At 38.7% G+C, this 13524-nt stretch overlaps 1 long non-coding RNA gene across 1 annotated transcript in view; it reads right to left on the bottom strand.

Moving 5' to 3' along the window:
- Positions 1–13295, bottom strand: part of LOC308471417 — a 36851-nt gene extending 23556 nt beyond the window's left edge. The window contains exon 1 of the long non-coding RNA XR_013982944.1: positions 13065–13295. This is a non-coding gene — a long non-coding RNA (uncharacterized lncRNA). The remainder of the gene's footprint in view (positions 1–13064) is intronic.
- Between the last annotated feature and the right edge of the window lie 229 nt (positions 13296–13524).

Below are 13524 nucleotides of genomic sequence, written 5' to 3'. Positions count from 1 at the left end.
AAAGTGTTTTTCATTTACTAAAAAAGGAACAATTGGACTTGATTTGTCTACAAGAAACACATGTAACAAGGTTACACAGGAAACTACTGATTAACAAGAGATTGGGACAGGAGTTTATTTCATCTGACAAAGTTAAAAAAAGAGGAGTTGTGATTTATGCAAAGGAGAGACTATTACCGAAATTTATTTTTAAAGACGACCAAGAAAGATTTCTGGCAATTGAAATTCAAGTTCAAGGAGAGAAATTTTTGATAGTAGGAATTTATGCACCGAATGAGGGGAAATCTGAATTCTTTAAAAAGTTGCATGAGACCTTAATGGACTATTTGGACTATAATCTGATTTTGATGGGGGATATGAATGGAGTAGTATCTACAAACATGGATAAGGCACAAAGACAGGTAGTTACCAAGGATGGTAGACTACCGAAAACATTCTTCGAGATGACAGATAATTTGGACTTAGTTGATACTTGGAGAACAAAGAACCACTTGGGAAGAGAGGGAACCTTCTTTTCTGAAGCCAAGATGACATGGACTAGAATTGACCAAATATGGGTAACTAGAGGAATGGCACCAAAGATAAAGAAAGTGGAAATCTGCCCAAAAACCTGCTCCAACCATAAAGCTGTAAGGATGGAGTTGAAACTAATATCAACTGTTGAAAGAGAGGTTTCAGAATGAGACAGGATTGAATGTGGTAAAGAAAGTGAAATACTTGGGGATTAATATGACAGCCAAAAACGGGAATTTATTTAAAGATAATTACGAAAAATGTTGGACGGAAGTGAAAAAAGATTTAGAAATTTGGTCAAGTTTGAAACTCTCGTTGCTGGGCCGTATTGCTGTGATAAAGATGAATGTATTGCCTAGAATGTTGTTTTTGTTTCAGACATTACAAATTATAGATAAGATGGACTGTTTCAAGAAGTGGCAGAGAGATATTTCTAGATTTGTCTGGCAGGGCAAGAAGCCCAGAATAAAATTTAAGATATTAACTGACGCCAAGGAAAGAGGTGGATTTGCCCTGCCAGACCTTAAACTTTATTATGAATCAGCAGCTTTTTGCTGGCTGAAAGAATGGCTACTTCTTGAAAACACAGACATTTTGGATTTAGAAGGTTTTAACAATGTATTTGGATGGCATGCATATTTATGGTATGATAAGGTCAAAGCACACAAAGCATTCAAAAATCATATTGTTAGGAAAGCATTGTTTAATGTCTGGATAAGATACAAAGACTTATTGGAAAATAAAACCCCAAGGTGGCTGTCACCAATGGAAGCAAAAGCTCTGAAAAGGCTCAATATGGAGGCCAAATGGCCGACATATTGGGAAATTTTGGAGCAAGAAGGAGATAAATTGAGATTGCAGAGTTTTGAAAAATTAAAAAATAAAGTGAGAGATTGGCTCCACTACTATCAGATAATGGAGGCATATAATTTGGATAAGAAAATAGGCTTCCAAGAGGAAAAGTCAAAATTAGAAACAGAATTGTTAGAACCCAAAACTAAAAATTTGTCAAGAATGTATAACTTGCTGTTGAAATGGAATACTCAGCATGAAACGGTGAAATCTGCTATGATTAAATGGGCACAAGATGTTGGCCATAATATTATGTTTGCTGACTGGGAACAGTTATGGACCACAGGTATGAAGTTTACGGCATGTAATGCCTTAAGAGAGAATATTATGAAAATGATATACAGGTGGTACATGACCCCAGTCAAGCTTGCAAAAATTTATCATTTGCCCGATAATAAATGTTGGAAATGTAAAGAAACTGAAGGTACATTCTTTCACCTTTGGTGGACGTGCCCAAAGATTAAGGCTTTCTGGGAAATGATATATAATGAACTGAAAAAGGTATTTAAATATACCTTTCTGAAGAAACCAGAGGCCTTTCTCTTGGGCATTGTCGGCCAACTGGTGCCAAAGAAGGACAGAACCTTTTTCATGTATGCTACAACAGCAGCAAGAATACTTATCGCAAAGTATTGGAAGACACAAGATCTACCCACTTTGGAGGAATGGCAAATGAAGGTGATTGACTACATGGAACTGGCGGAAATGACTGGCAGAATCCGAGACCAGGGAGAAGAGTCGGTGAAAGAAGACTGGAAGAAATTTAAGGACTATTTACAGAAATATTGCAAAATTAAGGAACTTTAGAAGGATGTTGGATAGAAACTAAGAGGTTTTTAGCTGTAATGCTTTAAGAGACATGGGGGAAAAAAGGTTAACAATTGGGTAAAAGATTAATGGTAAGGATTTGCTGAACCAACAAATTGAATTGGAATACAAAGAAGGGAGGTATGAGGAGGTCCGGGGAAATAAGAGTAAGGAAGATAGGTTATGGAACATTATTGTGTTTTTAACTGTTTTATTTTGTATGTTTTTTTTTCTTATTTTTTACTGTTTTTGTTATATCTTAAAACTTTATACTTTTTCTCTATTCTGTACTTTCATGTATCTTTAATAAATATCTTTTTAAAAAAAATGAAACTAATATCAACTGGCTCCTTCAGATGGAGGATGAATGACAGAGATGAAGAAGTGTATAAAAAGGCCCAAAAAACCTTGAGAGACTATTTTGAAATAAATATGAACACTAATGTAGAAAAAAGAGTAATCTGGGATGCAAGCAAAGCTGTCATGAGAGGGTTTCTGATACAACAGAATGCAATAAAGAAGAGAAGTCAAAATGAGAAGAAAGACAAAATTTTGGGGAAAATAAAAGAAAGTGAAAAGAAATTGAGAGCAAAACCAAAGTCGCAGGAGATTTTGAGAGAAATAAAGTTATATCAAGTACAATATATGGAAATGATGAACCAGGAAATAGAATGGAAAATCAAACAAATGAGACAAAAAACATTTGAATCTGCTAACAAATGTGGGAAATTGCTGGCCTGGCAAATGAAAAAAAGACAAAAATTAAACACTATCACAAATTTAGAAGTGGAAGGAAAGAATATACACAACCCAACTGAGATTAGAAACTGTTTCCAGAGGTATTTTAAACAACTATATACACAAGGGCCACAGAAAGAAATGGACATAGACCGATTTCTGAAGACAAATGGATTACAAAAAAATCTCCCAAGAAAGTAAACTAATGTTGAACTATAAAATATCTGAACAGGAAGTAGAAGGTGCCATTCAAAACATGCAATTAGGCAAATCTCCAGGACCGGATGGGCTGACTTTTAGATATTATAGATCTTTGAAAGAGTGGTTATTACAACCTTTAAAGGAAGTCTGCAATGAAATATTGGAAGGGAAAAGGGCACCAGAGTCGTGGAAAGAGGCGTACATTACACTTATACCGAAGACAGAGACTGAAAAGACTCAGCTTAAGAACTACCGCCCCATATCGTTACTTAATGTGGATTACAAAATTTTTGCAGACATTTTGGCCAAGAGATTGAAAAAAGTATTGATGGAAGAGATTTATAAAGACCAAGCGGGCTTTCTCCCGGGAAGACACTTGTCCGATAATTTGAGGAATATAATTGATATTTTGGAAAAACTAGAAGTGAACATAAATACTAAAGCAGTTTTGATATTTGTGGACGCAGAGAAAGCTTTTGATAATATCTCTTGGAGTTTTATGAAGAAGAACCTACAGGGGATGGGGGTAGGCCAAGGTTTTGAAAACGGTATAAGTGCAATTTATTCAGAACAAAAGGCTAAACTAATAGTAAATAATGTGGTGATGGAAGAATTTAGGATAGAAAAAGGGACAAGACAAGGTTGCCCAATTTCCCCATTGCTTTTTATATCGGTCCTGGAGGTTCTGCTGAATATGATTAGAAAGGACCGGTTGGTTAAAGGTATACAGGTCGGAGCCAAACAGTACAAATTGAGAGCATTTGCAGATGACTTAGTATTGACGTTACAGGAGCCAGAATCTAGTACTAAAAGAGTTTTAGAACTGATTCAAGAATTTGGTCAAGTTGCAGGATTTAAATTGAATAAGTTAAAGACTAAGGTTTTAGAGAAAAATTTAACACCAATGGAGAGAGAGAGGTTTCAGAATGAGACAGGTTTAACAGTGGTTAAGAAAGTTAAATACTTGGGGATTAACATGACTGCAAAAAATGGGAATTTATTTAAAGACAACTATGAAAAATGCTGGGCTGAAGTGAAAAAAGATTTAGAAATTTGGTCAAATTTGAAGCTTTCACTGCTGGGCCGTATTGCTGCGGTAAAAATGAATGTATTGCCTAGAATGTTGTTTTTGTTTCAAACATTGCAAATTGTGGACAAAATGGAGTGTTTCAAGAGGTGGCAGAGAGATATTTCTAGATTTGTCTGGCAGCGCAAGAAGCCTAGAATAAAATTTAAAATATTAACAGATGCAAAGGAAAGAGGTGGATTTGCCCTGCCAGACTTTAAACTTTACTATGAATCAGCAGCTTTTTGCTGGTTGAAAGAATGGTTGCTTCTTGAAAACACTGACATTTTGGATCTAGAAAGTTTTAACAATGTATTTGGATGGCATGCATATCTGTGGTATGATAAGGTCAAAGCACATAAAGCATTTAAAAACCATATTGTCAGGAAAGCATTGTTTAATGTCTGGATAAGATATAAGGACTTGTAAAATTAATGAATGTTAGAATGATGTTGGATAGAAATTAAGTGGTTTCCAGCTGTAATGCTTTAAGGGAATATGAAAAATGGGTTGTTAATAGGTAAAAATCTAACGTTACTATTTTAAGACCAAAGATTAGGATAAATAAATAGGGTAAGGATTTGCTGAACCAACAAATTGAACTGGAATACAAAAAAGGGAGGTATGAGGAGGTCCAGGAAACAAGCTAAGGAAAAATAAGTAATGGAAAAATTGAGTGGTTTTTAATCATTTTTATTTTGTATTTTCTTTTTCTTTTTCTTTTTTATATTGTAACTTTGTATCTTTTTTTCTTTTTCATTTTTATATTGTAATTTTCTGAAAATCTTAATAAATATCTTATAAAAAAAAAAAAGAAGACCCACTGAACCCAATGGGCTTACATCTGAGCAGAAAGGCATGTATACGATCGTGCAGTTAAGTCACTCTTTAGTCAGGGCTTATCCACACTGACCTTTTGCCCTGCTCTTATAGTGTGGCAAGAGGTCCGTGATTTAAAACTCTGTGTCTGAGCATTGTTTTTGTTTTTGTTTCGCTTTGTTTGCCTTTTGCCCCAAGCTTTCCGTTCGAAAACTCACTCTTTTAAGCTGAATCGGAGCAAATGTCAATTCAGGTTTTTCCATGGATTGCTGCTTGCACTGATTCAGCTTTAAAGAGCAGGTTTTTGCAGAGAAAGCTCCAGAGTAAAAAGAAAGAAGAAAATGGGGGGGGGGGCACTTGCATACAGTGCTTTAAATGGCAGACCGTGCCTGGAAACAGTGGGTGAAAGGTGAGTGTGGTTAAACCCATAGTGAGTTTCTCACAGTACTTTAAATGAGTTACATTTAAAACAAACAAAATGTGACCTAATGTGAATAGGCACTATAAATAGCTAAGACATGAAGGATAAAGGGCTTCTGGTTACAAATTCCAAACTAGTCTAATTTTGAGGTTCAATCCAGCGAAGTAAATAATGAAAATATGCCATTGGAAATCAGTGAACTGAAGTGCAACTATGTTTGGCTGGACTGATCCCCTTGTTTTCTGAAAATACTGCAATTGTCAGAGAGCAGCTATACAGAAATCCGACTTGAATGGGGGTAGGTGGAGGATTTTGAGATTTAATTGTGATTCATTGTGTTAATTTCTGTTGTGGCTTTCTATTTTAAAAAATCCCTCCTTCCTTTACCATGCAAGCATTGATGTCAGCCACATTTACAGCAATTATTCAACTCTTAAGTCACATAAAGAAGCTTGGCTGGTGAACTAGGACATTACAGAATCTAAGAACAGTCAGCATTTTTGTCCCTTTCCCCCTTCATCCCAACTCTAAATAGTACCTCTCCTTTTCAGATTGAAAAGCTTTGATTCCTGACAACCAGCAGAAAGCAAATCACAGGTTTTTAAATACCTTATAAATTCCTTTTATCTCCGAATCTTGTATATACTGCTGTTGATTCACAAATTCCAATTAGTAACTTGTTTGTATTGCAACTAATGGTAGCAACAGAAAAACTAAATACATAATACATCACAAAACTAAATCACTAAACCAGGACAAAATTAATATTTTATCAACTCAGATGATTAGAGTGGGATGCAATTTAGCAGTTACAAACAGTGCACAAGATACAGTGAACAAGGAAGGACATGCAAGAAAATACAAACTTCCATACCAACTAAACATTGGAGCAAAGCAGAATAGGGTTTTTGGCACCATGTGAAGAAAAAAAACAGTATTTTGATGAAAGAATGAAGGTAGGATGTAAGAGCAATGGGAAGGAAGCAAAATACCAACATTTGGGGCAATGAATCCTCCTCCAAGTTTGGAGAGGCATATTCTAATATCACTTTTTCTTGCACATCTATTTCTTCTTATTTCCTTAATGATCTACATGTCCTCTTATCTAATATTGCAGTTTGTGGGGTCAGCTCTCTAATATCACAAGTTCAGCATCCAATTTCTCCTTTCATCTGCTACTTCCATCTAAACATGCAACAACTAATGTCTGCTTGGATTTATGTGCTCCTCAGACGTACTGGAAAAAAATCTTGCTGATGTAGTGCTATTTATCAGAAACAGTTCTCCTTTCTTAATTTGACTGTGTTTATTCTGTTTCTTTAATTGCTACAGATCAGGCAACAGAACAACAAACTCTGATGTCCTCTCATTCCACATACATTGACCGTGATTCTGGATTGCTTGTTTTCCTACTGAAGCAGCATCTTTCTTTTTCTGAAAACAAAATTAATTTCTGTACAACAAAGTTTTGAAATGAATAATTCTGAGTGTGATAGGACAGCACCCTCCCTTTTCATGCTTGGTTCCAAAATGAGGAAATGGACTGGGCTGGAGAGAGTCCCTACAGGCAGAACAGAACCTTGAGCTATGCAGCAAAATCCTCCTTTTTAGAAATAAAAGTTAAGCAAATGGGTTAAATCTTTTGCTGCCATATTCAGCATTGGAAGAAATATGAATAGCTACAGATTAATACTGTGGTGCTGAGCTAATTTATTATGTACCAGTCAGATGAGAAGAAATCCATAATTCTGGGCATTTGCTATTCAGTACAATGTTGGGTGTGTTTGGGCAGTTTTGAGTTAAGAATCCAGTAGCCACTTTCACTAACCATAGCATTAGCAAAAGCTGACTTCTGCCACTGGCTTAAATTATGCAAATTGCATATATTTGCACATTTTGCATAATTGCTTCTGTTAGATGTGAAGAATGCAAATAGTTTTCGCTGAGTGTGTAAGCCCTCTCTCATGACCACTGGAAATACTGCAGAGATCCTGCAGTATGTTTTGAGATTTCACAAAACATTTTCAAGATCACCTTTGAAGTCTTAAGGACTAGAAATATGCTTTTTTCAAGATTTTTCTTTCTTTCTCAGGAGACTCTCAGAATGCTGAATTTTGAGTTTAATATCAGCAATGGCATTTGCAGTACATTTGAAGAATCCACACATCTATGACCATGTCCTCAAATGGAGGGATATACCACCATAACACACCAGATGCGCAATGCAATGTTTTGAAAAGCTGTTGCCAGAGTTTTACCTTTCATAGAACAAAAGACTGTATGGATTTTTATCCCAAATTTGGACAAAATGTTGTGATTCTTTTTACATCCCGACCCAGATGTTTCACTTTGCATAGGCCGTTAATCTGAGGCTACTGCTGTGCTTACCTTATGGCGACTCAGCTGAGGCTGCAATCCTCTACCTACTTTCCTTGGAGTAAGCCCCATTGTAATGAATGGGACTTACTTGTTAGTAGGCATGTAAAGGACTGCACTTATAGCCTGTAGTCATTCTGCAGTATGGAGCAAATAAACCAGGGGCTCTCCACCTGATCAGGAAATGCAGCTTCATCTTTAACATCCATAGCATATCCAGAATGCATATTGAAACTTGCTTTATTTTTATATTGGCACATAGTTTCTATATTGTATAGAAACAGTTTTTCTGATAATACTTTAACTAGTGAAATGTCTGTGCAGTTTTACAAAAAACCATTTCTAGCTTTTTTGCGCAATGCCCTGGGATATTTTTTAAAAACTTTTTGAAGGGATTTGGCCGACCTCAGTGCAATTAATTAATTAGAACTTGACAGTTAATTAAATAACCCTGGGGATTGCCTCAGAAGGAACCATCCTTCCAAACTCAAGACCTTCTCTAGGCTATGCAAAGTCCCCACTGCACCCTCCTCTTCCCTGAGGCTGTCTTCCGTATATCCCACGAGAGACAGCCATGAGTGGTAAAGCCCAGGAGCATCACTGATATAAGCAGAAAGTTCCTACCTTATTTAATTAAAGACAGTTTGTTTCTCTAATGCTCTTCAGACTGCCAGAGAACTGAGATGTGCTGGCAACCACACACCTTTCCTAATGAAATCAGGGCTGGCTGAATAATGTTTTGAATCCAGGACACCTGTGCAGAGCTGAAGTCTCTTTGTGAAAGCATCTGACAAATGACAGCAACATCCCTGCAATGGCAGACAATTCCCTCCACCTCCTTTTCCCCATCTCCAGTTTATTGATTGCAAATGCAGGCACTAATCACCAAGTTCCATGTAGCTCACTAGGACAATGCCTTTCAAGCTAGCCCTTCAAAACCTGTTCACGGTCTCGAACACTTTTCATAATAATGGGGGCCCTGTCTCCTCAATCATAATGATCTGCATCTCTCACAGCTGTTCAGTCTGCATCTCTTGCACCAGACCGGCACCTTCTGGCTGAGAGGTTCCTACATTTTTATTGCTAAGGTATCACTGCACTGCAGGGCTGGCTTCTCCTAGCAACCACTACATTCATCATGGTAGATTAATGGAAGCCAGCAAAGCTACCTGAGTATATACATACTACACGTGCATCTATGAGAGAGGTAGGTAACTAGTGCAAAAATGTCAACCCCAGGGGACAAACTGCTGATATTTGGGCAAATGCCATGTCCCAAGCCCACATTTGCCAAAAAAGCAGGGCGGGGGGAGAGGTGGCAGGGCACACTTAAGGGGAAGGGATCAGCAAGCAAGAAGACTGATTCTTAACCCCTCCTGCATCCAGCAATTCTCCTGTGCAAGTATCTGGGGGTGGTTAAAGCTGCCCTGTGGGATTTGCAGAGAACTATTAGTGGATGGAGGGATGCGGGTGGCGCAGTGGTCTAAACCACTGAGCCTCTTGGGCTTGCTGATCAGAAGGTTGGCTGTTTGAATCCCCGCGACTGGGTGAGCTCCTGTTGCTCGGCCCCAGCTCCTGCCAACCTAGCAGTTCGAAAGCATGCCAAAAAGTGCAAGTAGATAAATAGGTATCGCTCCGGTGGGAAGGTAAACGGCGTTTCCGTGCGCTGCTCTGGTTTCAGTGTTCTGTTGCACGCCAGAAGCGGCTTAGTCATGCTGGCCACATGACCCGGAAAAACTCTGCAGACAAATGCTGACTACCTCAGTCAGTAAAGCGAGATGAGCGCTGCAACCCCAGAGTTGTCTGCAACTGGACTTACTGTAACTGTCAGGGGTCCTTTTCCTTTACCTTTTTATTAGTGGGTGGAGGAAGGTTAAGCACCCATGCCTATCCACTGATGGTTCTTAGCCTCCACAACAGCATTATTGGGATGGGAACAGGATTGAGAACCCCTTATTTCCCTTGTAATGTATAATTTGAACCAGTGACTTTAGATCCCTGAATTTTGACTGCACATGGATCCTCACTCATTATATTAAACAACAAAAGAACCAAGTTTTAAGATTTCAGAGGCTAAACCTAAATACCGTACCATACCATATTTTGTAAAAGTTGTCAAACAATTGTAGCAAGCAGTAAAAAAGCAAGCACATTTTATAATGAAAGCAATGATCTGCAATCTGAGAATTCTCAGTTCTAGTAGCAGATTCAGATTCATCTCAAATTTCTTTCTAATTTATGGCTATGAATTTGGAATGGAAGTGCGCATTGTTACATTTTCAATGAGCAACTCTTGCAGAAAAAGGGAAAACCTCTTGGATGTTCCAGACACTACTCTTGAGTAAGGAATCTTATAGCTGCAGCTGAATATGACAGTAGTCAGTAACACTGCATGGTTACATTATGTGACTTAATTTTAGATGGTTTGCAAATAACAACTCACCATTGTCATCTGCAATGATGATAAAAACAAACACTTGGACTTTCATTATTGACGCTTCCCCCTTAGACATCATCGCTATAGAGTTCACTGTAGCCTAAAAATTAGACTATAAATATAACATGGGGAGCAAGTAGAGAAGACATTGGGAATGAGTGGGAAACAGATTATTCTCTTTTTTTCCCATCCCAAGACCTAATGGAAGTGTCTTCTTCTGTGTACTGCACTTTAAGATGAAAACATCAGAATAGGTTCAGAGGAAGGCAGTGAAGATGGTCTGTGGTATAGAAACAAATCCTCCGAGAAACAATCAAGGGAACTATGTTTGTTTAGCCTGGAGAAGAGAAGAATGAAGGCAAGAATTATAGCACTCTTCAAGTATCTGAAGGGCTATCACATGGCAGAGGGCAAGACTAGGTCTACTAGACTTCACAGGAAAGTAGATTTCAGTGGAATATTAGGAGAAACTTCTTAACAGAATGGATAGTTTGACAATGGAAAAATTACAGAGGGAGGAGGCTCTCCCTTGCTGGAAGTCTTCAAACACAAGCTAGACAGCCATCTACTAGGCTTTCCTAAGCCTGGAATTCCTGTATTTATTTGTTTATGGTGTCCCTAACACCATCCAGTTCTCTGGGCAACATCCCGAAATATTTTTAAAATATAATATCAACAAGAAAATGCAAATAAAATGGCCCAGATCATGCATAATGATAAGTCAAACCATGGTTAGGTGTGAACAAATTAGGACTTGGGGACACAAATCAAAAATTACAGCAGCTTCGCTGCTACCCTGGTCCTGTTGCTGCTGTGCTAACTGAAACTATGTCATGGTTTGGCTTTACATTACATCTGAACCTTGTCCCATTCCAGACAAACCATGAGCTGTAACCAAAGTTTGTTCTTGGCTGACCACTTGTGGTTTGTTTTGAGGTAAAAACCATGAGCCCAGCTTCAGATGAAACCAAACTTTTTTTTAGCATCAGGTAGCATGGTACCAAATTTCTTCAACCTTGGGTCCCGAGATGTTGTTGGACTACAACTCCCATCATCCCTCACCACTGTCTAAACTGGCTGGGGATGATGGGATTGTAGTCCAACAACATCTGGGTACCCAGGGTTCAAGAATTTTGCTGGTACAGGGCATTTAGTTCTGGAATGCCTAGCAATTAGGTGGCAACTACTCAGGGACCCTTTTAAAGCAACCTGAACCAAAATTACCACCAGAAAGAAATATATTGTGGTATGAATGAATTCTGAACCAAATTGCTTGTGTTTAGAATCATGAGAAGGCACTAGGGAGCTTCACAGCCATATGTGGCTTTTGCTACTTGTACAATTTGAAGAGCAGAGATTAAATTGTAATGAAAAGCAGCTCTCTTTGCCAGAAAAAAATTAGAACCTAAATTTGTCTGGGCCCCAGTTCACCACTTGGGTTATTCTGTTTTGTCTTTTAAGACTGCTAATTCTCTGAAACAAGGACTGTCCATACGGGTTTTCAAAGTGTCTTTTACAATAGGGCCATCAGGTGCCATTGTAATATGAGTTGCCATTGGCGGTGTATCAGAATTAATCACTCTCATAACCCTCCTATACTTGCTTCTGCAGTAGACAATGGTGTCCTTCCTACCAAGCTGCTTCAATCTCTTTGTTTCCCTACCCCGACCATGGCTCCCAACCCAGGGAGATGAAAATTGGCTCCTATCTCTTTCTGGCTTTTGGAATAAAAAGAAGTACTAATTAAGAAAATTCATTAGGAAAAGTTAATCATCTCTCTCACTGTCTTGGGTTTAACAAACCTTCCAAGCATGAAAAGGGATTGGGAGCTACTGCAGTCCCCAATTAAACCAGCCCTTCTCTGTTGTCTGTTTGGTAAAGCATGCTTTGCCTTCAGCACCAGGGATAGTGAAACTGAATATTATCTGTTCCGGCCCCTCCTGAAAGCACACATACACTAATTATGCAACTGAAATATTAAAGTGTGAATTTCTGTTATTATTTTTTTAATGTACTTCTCTCTCTCTCTCTCTCTCTCTCTCTCTCTACAGTTACCACAGATAAATAATTGGGTATGTTTCACCCCTCTCCCAGTTTTGGAATTTTGAATCCAAATGTTTAATCAGGGACTGTGAAGTGTGGCTGGAACTCACAAGATGTGTATGAAAAGTGGAGAACTTGTGGTAAGGATGAGGACAACAAGACTGAGATTATGGGACTGGACTGACATCTTGCATATTGATAATTTCAGTTTTTACCATTCAAAATAATAATAATCAAACACCAATGCACACTTACCTGGGAGTAAGAGCCACTGAACTTACTTCTGAACACACATGCATAGGACCGCACTGCAAAAAATCTCATTAACTAGAAAAGGGTTGGGTGGGCTAAGCAGGGTTTACTGTGTTGCTGTGCCTCAGTTCCCTGCAATGCTCTTCTGCACAACTACCAGAATCAGGGGGCAAGTAAATAGAAGCAAATTTGTTTCTTTTGCAGGGCACACAATTCTATTTCTTTTGGCAAAGGAAATACAATCCTGCATGCTCCATACCAGGGGTCAGCAAACTTTTTCAACAGGGGGCCGGCCCACTGTCCCTCAGACCTTGTATGGGGCCAGACTATATTTCTTGGGGGGGAGGGGGGGAATGAACGAATTCCTATGTCCCACAAATAACCCAGAGATGCATTTTAAATAAAAGGACACATTCTACTCATGTAAAAACACGCTGATTCCCGGACTGTCCGCGGGCTGGATTTAGAAGGCGGTTGGGCTGGATTGGGCCCCCGGGCCTTAGTTTGCCTACCCCTGCTCCATACTGTAGATTCCACACCTTGTGAGAGTCTGATGCCTTCCAAAACTGCTCCTTGTCATCAGCAAATTGCCCTGACCACATCAGAGCTAAGAGGATTGACATTCACTCAATAATAGAGGCTACTCAAGTAGTTGCCAGGGGCAACAAGCTTCAAAGGGCGCCTTCAGGAACACACATTCCTTGTGCTTTCTTTGGAGATTTGTGGCAAAAGGCAGAAAAATGGAGTGGAAATTGCATTTGGAGAGTTAAGGAAGACCAGGAAAGAAAACCACTTCACTTGCCCCCTCTGCTAGCTTTCAGCGTTGAGTATTTGAGGTGGCGGTAGGAGTTGACATTTTAAGTCTGCCTCTCTGAGTCTGCTGGTTTTCCTTAACCTCCGCTTTCTCTTTTGAAAACAAGTGAGCTGTTCCACCCTACCCTAACATTCTGCCAAATTTTATGCTTGTTTACTCAGAAGTAATTTCCACTGTGTTCAATA

This window comes from Podarcis pityusensis (genome assembly GCF_964106645.2).
Source record: "Podarcis pityusensis genome assembly, chromosome: 2".
Taxonomy (NCBI): Eukaryota; Metazoa; Chordata; class Lepidosauria; order Squamata; family Lacertidae; genus Podarcis; species Podarcis pityusensis.
This window is presented reverse-complemented; position numbering and strand designations above follow the sequence as displayed.